General features: G+C 35.4%; 1 pseudogene; it reads right to left on the bottom strand.

The window, feature by feature from the left end:
• Positions 1–8,613: 8,613 nt before the first annotated feature.
• On the bottom strand, positions 8,614–9,850 carry LOC129882306 (probable glutathione S-transferase; annotated as a pseudogene).
• Between the last annotated feature and the right edge of the window lie 1,878 nt (positions 9,851–11,728).

The following is an 11,728-nucleotide window of genomic DNA, read 5'->3' as shown; positions in this document are numbered from 1 at the left end:
GAGTTTTGAAAGAGCAAAAGAATTGAGTTTAAATGATTTTTTGACTAAATGATGCTTTGAGCAAAATGTTTTGATGAGATGTAAATGATGTTTTCGAAGTATAATAATTGATGAAGAGGTAATGAGATGAGTTTGATGATTTAAATTAAAGTCCAATGAGACTAGATAATGAGTTTAATATGAGCACATATTTTGGGAGTAATATTGAGCACCAAGTTGGGTAAGAGTTTAATTGACTCAAACCCCAGAACTACGTAGCCAGCATAGGATGGAGGTTATGCCTCTTAAGTCCCAAAAAGAGGACTTTGATGAGTGGATCCAAGATGGTGATGTCCTTTACCCTGGCAAGGTATTGGATGGATATGGAAACGACATCGCTTCGTTGTATCATCGCTAGCTCATAAGTGATGGTTGTCGGTTAGAGAAACTCCCAACTGAGTAAGCATTGCTTATTACTATTATTTTTATTATTATATTTTAAACTTGCATTACATATTGATGTTGAGATGATGTTGAGTTCTGAGCTGAGTTTTGTTGAGAGGAGTTTCTTAATATTTGTCCTTACCTTCCTGCCATTTTACATACTCGTACATTCCACGTACTGACGCCATTCGACCTACATCATTTTATGATGCAGATACAAGTGTTAGAGATCCTCAATAGGCGCATCGTTGAAGAACATTTCTTTTCGGCTATTTGGTGAGTCCTTCTTGTATTCAAAGGAACTCCTTATCCTTTTATTATTGTTGAGTGTGATGTTTCTTTTGAGGTAGCCATGGACATGTCATTGGCACCATCTAAGAGTATTAGAGGCTTCATAGACAGAGTTTGATGATGTAATCCGAGTAGTTCTCCTTAGAAACTACTTCTTCTAAGAATTATTTTTTTTTCTTTCCATATTGATGATGACAAGCCCACATTCGTATTCTTAAGTCTTCCGCTGATGAACAAATGAGTAATGAGACCAAGTGGTTCTCTCGGAAGCCAGAGATGGTTTCTGAGTGCCGGCCACGCCTAGGGTACCCTCTCGGAGCGTGACATATTTGTCACATCTTTGAGTTGATAGAACACCAACTCAACCCCCTCAATTTCCGTAGCATGCATAACTTTCAGAATTTTCCATATCTCATCAATAAAATTTTAGGGATTTTCATCAACCTTAGAAACAGTGAATGCCAGCGGATTCATTCTTAGAAAGTCTCGAATTCTGGCGGTAGCAGACGGCTCTTAGGAACTAGAGCTAAGAGTCGGCGAACTCTGGTTACCATTTCGGGCAGCCATTAGTTGAGTGAGCATTGCAATCGCCCCTCTAAATTCCGCCTCTGACGTGGGTGCAGGTGGAGTAGCAGGCACTTGGGGCGCCTCTGCATACGTCGCAGGTTGGCCTCTAGCCCTTGCCGGGCGTACCTCAGACTAAGGCATCTCTGCATTATCGGCATTTCTTTGGCTAGCAGTACGTTTTGGAGGCATTATCTTTAACGTATAAACGCACGAATTAGAAGGAAAGTTTCATAGAGTTTAACTCCATCACACGAATTCAGAGTATGAAAGAGGGGAAACAATTCCTAATGTCTTATAGCCTCCTGATTATAAGTGTGATGCACAACACACCCATAAGCAAGACTCTACTAGACACGGCTTCATAGACTCCCTAGGACACTTAAACTCTAGGCTCTGATACCATGTTTGTCACGCCTCGGGAGGGTACCCTAGATGTAATCGGTACCCGAAGGCCATTTCTGACCTCCGAGCGAACCACATGGTCCAGTCACACATTCATTCAATCATATTCTCTTAGCGGAAACTCAATTAATGAAATACTATTCACAATATGGGGGCCGAAGGCCAAACATTCATCAACTCAACAAACAAATATAATAAAACTCCTCAAAATAACCGTTCAACCTCCCCACACTCCGGTCTATGAAGCCTCTATCAAAGTATAAAAGGTGTCAATGACAAGTCCATGGCTACCAACAATCAAAATAAGGGAAATGACAACAAAACTGTACAAGAAGGATCAACATCCTCCGAGAACTAGAAGGACTCACCAACTAGCGGGAAGTGTATGTGGATCTTCAACGGAGCGTCGGTTGATGATCTCTAGTACCTGTCTCTTCATCATAAAATGATGCAGACCAAATGGCATCAGTACATGGAATGTACGAGTATGTAAAATGGCCGAATACAATGAACATCAAAGAAGAATCAGTCAACTCAGAATCTCAACTCATATATATATACAGGGCGCTCACTCAATTATCTTAAGTCTAAATAAGAATATGATTTAGACGGGACCAATCATATATCATTCGACTCAGTCTGACTCAGAGTACTAGCAAGACCTATTTGGGAGTTTCTCTTATCCGACAACCATCACTTATGAGCCAGTCACAGTACAACAAGCCGACGTTGTTGCCGCATCCGTTCATACTTTGCTGGGGCATAAACGAGTCAACCAATCATGGATACAATCCAACCAAGTCCTATAATGTCAGGACAAAACTCTCGGGGAAGCATCCGACTTTAACGGTTCAATCCCCCCTACGTTTGGCAACACAGGTATTGGATTCGAGTATGGACTATACTCTTGCCCAATTCGGTGCTCGATACTCCTCCCAAGACTCAATGCTCATAAAACTCCATCCAATCAACTCATATCGACAAGTCTAATTACAACCTTGTCAACTCATAAACTCTATCACAATCGAATTTCTTCTAATCGTACTATCCGATCAATCTCAATCATCTCTTCAAAAGAAATTTAAATGCGCATTTATAGCAACATATAGATATAATCAATCATTACCTCCATCCATTTGAGAAATCTTTATGACTCATCACAACTTCAAGACTTTAAATCGACATTTTTAAAATCGACAACATTTTTAGGAAAATAACATCCTTTATCACAATCTAAATAATTAAAAAGGTCAATAAAACATATTCAACAACTCATCTTTATCAACTCATACTCACATAAAGGCTCATTTTAGGAACTCCTTGGCTCAACAACATCAACACATATAGAGTCAAATAAATAGGGGACAGAGTTCATACAAACATGAACCATACCAAGAAACTCTATTTTCATGAACATCTAAACTCAAAGCAAGAGTAGGGCACATGGGTGGACTCAACTCATGTTTTAGATAACCTTACATACCTTAGTGAAGACTTGAAGAAAATCTTGTGGTTGGGTCTTCAATAGAAAACTCAAACCTTGAAGCTGTTGGAACTCTTCTTGTTGGAGAACGATTTGGAGAGAAAGAAGAAGAGAGAGAGAGAGAGGTTTCTAGGGATTTTAGAGAGAGAGTGGAGGCTGAAGAAGTGGTCCAAAAATGCTCAAGGCTTGTGAATATATAATTTGGGACAATTTCCAAATTACCCTTCCTCCAAAATTCTGAAAAATAGGCCAAAAACGCCTTTGGCGCGATAGTGGTGCATAGCACCCTTTCAGCGCCAAGGCCAATTACGCCTAAAAACCTGCACAACTTTTAGTGGAGCACCGCGCCAAGAACCAAACTACTGAGGTATGTTTCTGGCACGATAGTGGCGCGTCGCGCCCTTATAGCGCCAAGGCCAAAGGTTCTGGGTTCTGGAATTTTTGCTTGAAAAACCCTACACACCTCGCAGTGGCGCGCCACGCCAGGGACCAAACTACTGAGGCATGTTCCTGGCGTGATAGTGGCGCGTCGCGCCACTGCGGCGCCAAGCCCAGATTTCCAATAGTTGAACCCTAGGCCTGAAATTCCTGCTGTGCTACTCCGTCTTAGGATCGTCATATCTTTCAACTCCGAACTCCAAAATTGACATTCTTGGTGGCGTTGGAAAGAAGACTCGACGACCTTTAATTTGATAGGTCGTGGGCTACCCAAATTGTAGTCTTTCAAAAGATAGGGTCGTTAGAAGTCGATCCCTTTTTCGAACTCGTCCTAAAGCTTAGCCACGACAGATCCTTTGGACTCAGCTTGGTCCTAGGGGTCCTTCGTGACCCTACATCACCTCTAACGCTGCTCAATTTCTCAAAGACTGACCTTACTCATGAAATTGCTTCACAATAACCGAGTTCGACCTTACACGTGTACAAGAAAGGTCCAAATCTTAGGGAATAATTTTAAGGGGTGCTACACTTGCATAATTTGATTTGATTGGAGTCATATGAGTATAAATTATGGTTTGAGAAGGAGTTTTAAATAAATTATTTATGAGCATTTTTGCATAAACCATTTATACACTATTTTGGGTTGAAAGAATGATTATTTTCGTCTTTGATTTAAAAGGAGTTTAAGCATGAGTTGAGTTTGAGAAGTCTTTTAATTATTTTGAACATTAGTATTTTGAGTATAAATGAGTTGAGCATTTTTACATAAAAAAGAGATCTAATTTGAGTTTGAGTTGAGGAGTTGAAATTATGTTTAAAGACATCTAATATTTTCTGCATTCATTGAGTTGAGATGGTATCAAATCTTTTAAAGAAGATTTTGATGTTTGAGTTGATTTGGAAGAAGGTCCAATGAGACCATATTTGATTGAGTTTTAAAAAGAGTCCAATGAGACTAAATGAGTTGATTTGAAACTAAGTCCTAAGAGACTAAATGAGTATTTTGAATATTTTACTCACTTGATAGCTATGCGCGTATTGAGTCTTGGGAGGAGTATTGAGCACCGAATTGGGTAAGAGTATAGTCCATACTCGAATCCCATAAACTACGCCACCAACATAGAAAGGGATTGTACCGTGTCAGATGTTTCTTTATTTCATTATCCTAAAATGATAGAACTTGATTAATTGACGGATCCATGATAAGTTGATCCGTTCATACCCTAGCAAGTATGAATGGGCGTGGCAATGACGTGACTCATTGTGCATCACCTATATATAGGTGGTGGGATTGTTGTCGGTTAAAGAAACTCCCAAATTGAGTAGATTGTGCATGATATGATTGGTTTGATTGGGATTGTCGATGATTGAGTTGGATTGTATAACATTGCTTAGTTTTAATGTGCATATTTATTGAGTTGAGTCCTTTGACTTGATTATTGAGTTGATTGCATATGATCTGATTGGGTTAGATGAATTGTGATTGGACTGTACATGATTGGATTGGATTGAATGATTTAATTGAATTGTATCGTGCCTGATTAGATTGAACCAACGTTATTCTTCCTTGAGGTATGTTTCATTCTACCATATTAAATACTCGTACATTCCATGTGCTGACGTCCATTTGGACCTGCATCATTTCATGATGCAGAGACAGGCTTAAGAGATCATCAATAAGAGCACCATTAAGGATCTATACACACTCAGCGTATTGGTGAGTCCTCCCCTACATTTGGAGGACACCGCTTATGTTATTCTTGCATCGAGTTAGCCTTTTTATTTTGATTTGAGATAGCCATGAACATGTCATTGGCACCAATTAGATAGTAGTGATAGAGGCTTCATAGACTGGATAGTGACGGGTCGACTGAGTATTTTATTTCCTTGAAATTATTCTTGTCAAACTATTTTTTTTGACAAAGATTGGAGTTTGATTTGAATTGCCCGCCAAATATTCTCTTTATTTTAAACATTCCGCTGATTGATTGATATGAATGGATGTGTGATTGGACCAAGTGGTTTGCTTGGGGATCAAAAATGGTCTTCGAGTGCCGGGTACATCTAGGATACCCTCCCGGAGCGTGACACAACTATAGTATCAATACACAAAACAACAGTGTACTAGTAGGATCACACGGTTAGCCAGTAAGCGGATCATAGACAAGTAAACCCCACGCAATAAGTACATATATACAAAATAAGTTAACCATTTCCACTCAATTCAATACTAAGCAAGATCATAATTCAATAACCTCAACTCATATAATTTCATATAAGGGTCCTCTCATAAGACTGTAAACACTCAACTTGTGTCGGAATGTGACACCCAGTCCAAGGTTTTTTTCAAACGTGACACCCGATCCAATTTATGTGTCATAACGTAACACTAGATCCTGACATACAAAGAACCATAATTTCAGTCATAATCATCATTATATTACCAAGAACATATTCATCATAAAACATGCCAGCAAGTGATCATTTCACATATAATCTAGCATGTTTCTCTATTCATATACACATATACTTATCATGAAGAAATTTAACAAGTATATGAAACACATACGAGAAATAAAACCATCATCTACCTCGAATTCGAGCTTCAACAAACTTAAAGTGTAAGAGCTTTCTCTTTCCGAGTTATTTCGGCTAGTTCTTGGATTAAAATAAGTCACATATACACAAGGATCAATGAAATAGCCTAATTCACTAGAATTATAACTAAATTCTTACCCAAGGCCAAAACTCATGATCCTAACCCTACTCTATGGCTATTTTTCACCATTAATTTCAGTTCAAACCCTCCCCTAATGATTACCAACCATAGTTTCTAGGTTCTAGGAATCAAATAATGAATTTAGGGAGTAACATCCTTATCTTAAGCGTGCAAATCCATGAGAAATCGATAATAATCGCCCTAGATCGCCTCCTGTTGTTCTAGAAACTATTTTTGTAGAAAAAGACTGTTTCTGGAGTTTTTCCTGACTTAAGTCGCGATTGTCCCGCTCTGGTGGGACCCATCCTGCTCTGGCGGCCTCACTCTGGCAGAAATAATTCCGCTCTAGCAGTATATGCGGAAATGGTGAGCTCATAGTTTGTTCTCCAAGCTCCGATTTCACAACACACCCTCTTCCAAAGACGTTTTAAAATATATCTTTCACGCCAAGTCCAATTTCGGGAGATTTACTTGCTCGAATGAGATTTCGCGAAGCCGTTGGGTATCATCTTACCTAATCAAATTAGATATCCAATCCCCCACCATTCTCAAGGTCACCCTAAACCTCATCTGACTCAGAATTCATCCAAGTTTGGCGTAGGCTACATTTTTTCGAAGTTACTACCCGATCTGGCCCAAAATCCTTCTCCATTAACCTATTCTTCACGAAGGAGAAAGCTCGTTACAGTAGTCAATCAAATAAACTAAAAAGACTTCCCAAATTTTGGGGCTCAATTATTGATTTCTTGAATATATTTAATTTTACGTGATGGAGTACTTATATTTATAATAGAAAAAGAAGTCAAATATGTTTTAACTCTATAAAATGATGGAGTTTAAAGGTGTATCAGTTATTTATATTAGGGTGATAAAGGGCATGCATGATGGAGTTAAGACCCAGGTTATGGGAAGAGATTCGGAGCAATTTCCAATCGAGATGGGATTGAACTAGGGATCAATATTTACCCCATTTATATTTGTTTTGGTGATAGATGAACCAACGCAGCATGTTAAGGGTGAGGTTTCATGGTGTATGTTATATGCAAATAACATTGTTTTGATCTAGGAGACTCACAGTGGAGTTAACGATAGGTCGGAGGTATGGAGACAGACTCTGAAATTTGAAGAATTTAGATTGAATAGGACCAAGACAGAGTATTTGAAGTATAAATTCAGTGATGTGATGTATGACACATGCGTGGAAGTGAGATGTGACACATAAGTTATCGCCAAAAGAGAATATTTTTATTTAAGTATTTAGGATCCTTGATCCAAAGAAATAGTGAGATCGACAATGATGTCACACATCATATTAGTGCGACATGGATGAAGTAGATCGCTTGCATCTGATGTTTTGTATAATAAGAAAGTACCACCAAAACTTAAATGTAAGTTCTATAGAGTGGTAGTTAGACCGACTTTGTTGTATTGGGCGGAGTGTTGTCCAGTCAACTCTCAGGTTCAAAAGATGCAAATGGAGAAAATGAGAATGTGGAGTAGATGGATATATGGACATACTAGGAGCAACATAATTGGAAATGACATTATTTGAAAATTGAGATGATTTGTATATGTGAAGAGGAGATATGCAAATGTACCAGTGATGAGGTATGAGAGGTTGGATATAATGGGGTATAGGAGAGACAGAGGTATGCCAAAAATATATTGGAGGGAGGTGATTAGACACGATATGACACATCTTTAGCTTATCGATGACATGACCTTATATAGGAGGGCACACAGATTATGTATAAGGGTAGTAGGTTAGTAAATAGATAAGAATTGTCCTATTACTAGCTTATGCATGTATTTGATTTGGGGTTAGAATAGAACAATTTGTTAGTTGTAGTATTATTCTTTGTTTTTGAGTATTCGTTAGCATCTGAGGCATACTATGTTTACGGTTACTTAATTGCATATAGTTGTTACTATATTGATATTCGTTGTCATGTTTCTCCACCTATTTTTTGTTATACTACTGTTTTGATTTGCTTGAGCCGAGGATCTTTCGAAAATAAAGTCTCTACTTTGAAGAGATAGTTATAAGAACTGCGTACACCCTGCCTTTTCAAAACCCCGTTATGTGGAATTTTAATGGATATATTGTTATTGTTGTAAAACTCTATAAAATGATCTAGAATAGCCTTTAGCTCAATTACTGATTTCTTGAATTACTAGCTAGGTTCCTCTAACAAATACTTTTATTCGTAAGTGAATTCAAGATTTATATTACTAACTAGTGAAATAAAGATAAATCTTATAACATGCATATTTTTTCTTACATACCCCTAGTTCAATCCAAAATCAATTTCAATTGAATTAACAAAAACTCATCCTAAATCCATCTCTAAATTTTATTGCCACAAAAAATCTTGAAACGCGCTAGAGGTGTACTCATTTTGAAGCAGCAGCAGGCTGAATATAGGCTTGGTAACGGACAAACAATTCATCTCTTGAAGGTAAATATTCCTTGTTTTGTGTGCAATCTTCATCTCTCCAAGTACAAAAATTTGGAAATTTTCTCTTGTCACCAGAACAACTCCAGATACTTCTTCAAGAACGCCCAACCAAAGTGCCCCAGCATTTGCAACAATATCAGCAAATCCAAATTTGTCAGCCACAAAGAACTTCTTGTCCTTGAACTCATTATCAATAACTTTCAATAGCTCACTAACTTCCTCTTTAGCTTTCTCTTGCTCCTCTCCTTTGAGAAAGATACTTTTCCTCATTGCTGGCCCCCTACATAACAATAGGAACTTAAATTTCAAAAATAATTTTTGCTCAATTTTAAAGATAGGAATATACAATAAAAGTACATTAGTCGGTCTCAAATAAGTTATTATTGACTATATGAAATTATATCACTTCATTTATGTTCATCTTAATCCAATTTTATAAAAGATATAATATATATAAATTAATATTTAAACTTGACCTCAGTTATTAAATAAACACTCAAACTTCGAAAAGTATAATATCTGGACATACTAATTTGATCTCAATTGACAGTTAAACACTTCAACTCATTAACATTAATGTGTCTCATTGATATCCGATATTGACGTGTCACATAAATTTTGGAGGTATTTAGATGATCATATTATTAGTTGGATTGTCCAACTGACACAACAAAAACGAGTTAAGATGTCTAGATGTGTATACTCAAAGTGAAGTGTTTAGTTGCAATAAATATACCTTGTCTTCAAAATATTTCACCCAAAATCGAGCTATAGCTCGCTCATAAGGGTCTTTAGGTAAGATGGGCAGGGCCTTCAAACGCCTCATCAATGTATTCCAGAATGACAATTGACTCAGAAATGGGCTTGCCATTATGAATTAGCACAGGAACTTTCTTGTGAATTGGATTGGATTGAAGAAGTAGAGGGCTTTTATTTTGTAAATCTTCTTCTATATATTCATATTTGACACCCTTAATCTTTAGAGCCCACTCAACTCTATGACTAAAAGGGCTCTACCATAAACCAAGCAACTTCACTTCTGACATCTCTCAACTTTGATTAACTGGGTTTTTGCTTAACTAATTGAGGGAATTTTTATGTTCTCCCTTGAGGTCTAAGTCTTCTTTTATAGAGGGGGAAAACATGGAAGTTTCTTAGAAATCTACCAAATGCATTAACGTTTCTTTTTTGACAATTTAGTTTTGTAATCTGATTAGGCTTTCACATTAACGGACACTTAAAATAAACAGACATTTAAATTTGGTCTCAGTTGGCAAGTAAGTAAACCCTCCGGACATCTTAACTTGATTTTAACTAACAACTATATACTCCAACTCATCCACAACGTGTCTAGATGATCATTTTGTAAATTGGAGTATTCAACCGACACAATGGATATAAATTGAGGAGTCTAGATGTGCATATTCAAAGTTAGAGTGTAATTACTTGCGAAGTCAAGTTTGAGGGGTATATTTATCCCTTTTCTCTAAAATAAATACTATCGGTAATCTCTTGGTTCACAATAATGTTATTTTATCTTTTTTATTTTGATTTAAAATGGCATTTCCTGAAATTAAGAAGACATTTTTTTCTTTGATTTTGTTCTTATTTAAATAAATAAAAAGTTTTATATATATAATCATTTTTTGATCTGATTTAAACTATTTTTGTAGTCGAGGATCTATCAAAAATAATTTATTCAGTCTCATATATAGATAAAGATAAGATTTGTATACAACTTATTTTTTAAGACCCTGCATTATAGAATTATGCTATGAGTTATTATTATTACTATAGAATTTTATATAACTTAAAAGAATATTAAAAATCTACTTCTTTTTTAGATTTTTAATTAAGATAAACTAATACAAACTTCTTACTTTTTTGGATTGAGCATTACAATAACAAAACTGACCTGTGTGTTTATGTCACCCACTTTTTGGTCAAATCTCGTGGCTTGTTAAATAACTCTCCTTAGAAACATAAAAATAATATTTAATTTTATCATTTTTAAAATTTGATGAGAAAATTGATATGATTAATTAATATGCAATCACTGACCCACCAGCATAAGAGTTGAAACTTTCTGATCAGATAGGTATGGTATAGTATGGTATATACAATATTAAAAATTTTAATTTGATAATTTGATATTCTATTTGTAAAATATTATACTATAATTATTATATTGAGTTAATTCATTATGGTTTAATATATTTTTATTTCGAATTTTGCGATATGGTAAATAGAAAATTATAATATATTCAATTTCGACTTAAATATACTCATATAATATAGAATTATGATTTCAAATTCTTAAGAAGTGTCTTAATTATATCATACTAAAATATTATACACTTAAAAATATTCACAATAAAGTATAAATAATTAATTTTATATTAATACTAGTTTATACTTTATATATTTATTTAATATTATAATAATATATATGAATTATATATGTAATTATACACTGTGGCATGACATTCAATATTTTGATAATTCTTTTATAAATAATGAATACCCTACCAAATATCAATTTTTTTAAAAATGTATACTAAATATAATAATATTGAAATCACGATATTAAATATTTTGACGTTGATATAAAATTCATACCTATCATACCATATTCACCCCTATTTTCTGAGTACATGAATAGTTAAGATGCCTTTTTTTGACAAAGTAATTTTATTCAAATTTAGAGTAAGTAAATTTTGAAAGAGCTTAATATTATAATATTTTATTTTATTTTATATTAAACGAGGGCTCAAAAGCCAATTTATTAACAAAGAAGACAAAAATGATCTGTATTAATATTGTAATATAAATATGCAAATAGTTAGATGTTTTTTCCTGGTGTACACATAGTTCGAATCAATACTTATGATCCAGTTGAACGCACAAAATTCTCCCCAAATTTTGCTCAAATTTTATTGCCACACA

The sequence above is a fragment of the Solanum dulcamara genome, chromosome 3 (assembly GCF_947179165.1).
Source record: "Solanum dulcamara chromosome 3, daSolDulc1.2, whole genome shotgun sequence".
Taxonomy (NCBI): domain Eukaryota; kingdom Viridiplantae; phylum Streptophyta; class Magnoliopsida; order Solanales; family Solanaceae; genus Solanum; species Solanum dulcamara.
Note: the sequence above shows the minus strand (reverse complement) of the source record. Positions and strands in the feature narration are given on the sequence as shown.